The following is a 1,844-nucleotide window of genomic DNA, read 5'->3' on the forward strand; positions in this document are numbered from 1 at the left end:
CGCCGAAAGCGTGGCGTCTCTCGTCCTTGGGACCGCCGCACCGGAGCCCGTCCGAGCCCCCACGCCCTTAGTCAGCCTGGCCCGGTCTCCCACGCCTTCCCACACCTGTCCTCCTCTTTGCGCCCTTTGGCCCTCGGTCAAGGAACCCACCCCGTCCACTTAACCCCACCCCGCTAGGGACCAGGATATCCACGAGCACCGGGCAGCCCCCCACCCCCGCCCACCTCCCTCATCCCAGGAGGACCAGCAGCCCCCCGCCCACTCCGGGACCCACGCGGACCGACCCCTGCTCCCCGTCCCCAGCCCCGGAGCCAGCTCTGCCTGACGCCCGCTCGCCCTCCTGCACCTCGGCCCCCACCGCCGCCCGCCGCAGCGCCCACGCCCCGGGCGCCCGGAAGCGCTGGGTGGCCAGGGGTGCGGCCCGCAGGCCCGCTGCCGCAGGGAGGGGGAGGAAATCGAGGGGTTTGCCTGCAGCTGTCCGAGGGGCTGCCCGGGGCGTGGCCGAGGCAGAGCCAAGGATCAGGCAGGCCCCGGGCCGTGCGCTCTCCGGGACTGTCCCCGGGACCCCCGCGTGTGTCCGGGGGAGCCCGCGCGTGTAGTGTGTGCCCGTCGGTCGTTTTGCCCTGGCCCCTGTGTGTTTCTGAGATCGGGTTTCTTTGTGCGGGCCTATGCCTGGGTGTGCCTGGCAAGGGGTGGGGGCGCCCAGCCCTGGAATAGAGCGAGGGGGCATCCCAGGTGTGGTCTCTCTCTTTCCCTGCCTGGTGTGCCACTGTGTCTGAGGTGAGACGCGGAATCGGACCTCAGTCCTGCATCCAAGGAGCTGGGGACCGGCTGCCGGGAGGCAGAGGAGCGGGGTCGCCGGTGGTGTCTGGGACCCAAGTGCTTCCTCTGGCCCCCACCTCACAGGGCTCCCCTTTCACAACGCCAGGATGCCCGCCTGGCATGGTGTCCACCGCCCCCCACCTCCACCCCCACCCCGTCCAGCCGCTGTGCGGCTCAGAGGGGGCTGTGGGACTTCTCCAAACAAGTGTCCCCAGGTCTGGCAGGGGCCGGGACCTCTGATACACGGGGCTGGCGTGGGCCTGGGGAGCGGGAGCCCCGTGGAGGGCAAGGGCGGTCCTGGTGCACAGTGCCCTGGGAGCGCCAGGCCGCCCCTGGAGACCCCCTCGCCATCCAATTATGCAGCGGTCTCTGAAGGAGAGACCCACACGTTGGCCTTGCTGGGCCCCCACAAAGGGCAATGGGTGCTCAAGGAGGGGCCGGGAGCCCTGGGCTTGCAGGGAGTCCATCTCGGGGCTTTGCTTTCCCATCCCTGTCCCCTTCCCGCCTCCCGCTCCCTCCTCCCTTCCTCCCTTCCTCCCTTCCTCCCTTCCTCCCCCTTCTTTCCACACTGGATCCTCTGCCAGGCTCCGCTTTGGGTGCTGGAGATCCAGCCGTGAAAAGACGCTGCCCTGATGGAGCTGAGTTTCAGGTGGGCACACGGGTAGACGGGAACCTTGTGAGTGCTGGCCCGGAACAGGAGCCCGGAAGGGGTGAGGAGGGCTGGGAGGGGCTGGGAGGAGGCTGTGTGACACCTGAGAGATGCAGCTGGCGGGTTGGGAGGGCTGAGGCCGGCAGCGGTGACACCGGATCTAGGGAACTTAGAGAAATGAGTGTGGCCCACAGTTCTGCCCGAGCGCCAGAACGGAAAGGAGGCTCACGGGAGGCTGCGGGGCTGATGGCTGCTCCCCTTCCCGTTGGCACCCTGTCCCCTTGCCTGGCACACATTGCCCGTATGGTGTCGACATCTGCTGCCTGCCTCTCCTGCAGCAGCCCAGAGCACCGTGGGGATCTTGTCTGTCTCG

This window comes from Lepus europaeus, chromosome 16, assembly GCF_033115175.1.
Source record: "Lepus europaeus isolate LE1 chromosome 16, mLepTim1.pri, whole genome shotgun sequence".
Lineage (NCBI taxonomy): Eukaryota > Metazoa > Chordata > Mammalia > Lagomorpha > Leporidae > Lepus > Lepus europaeus.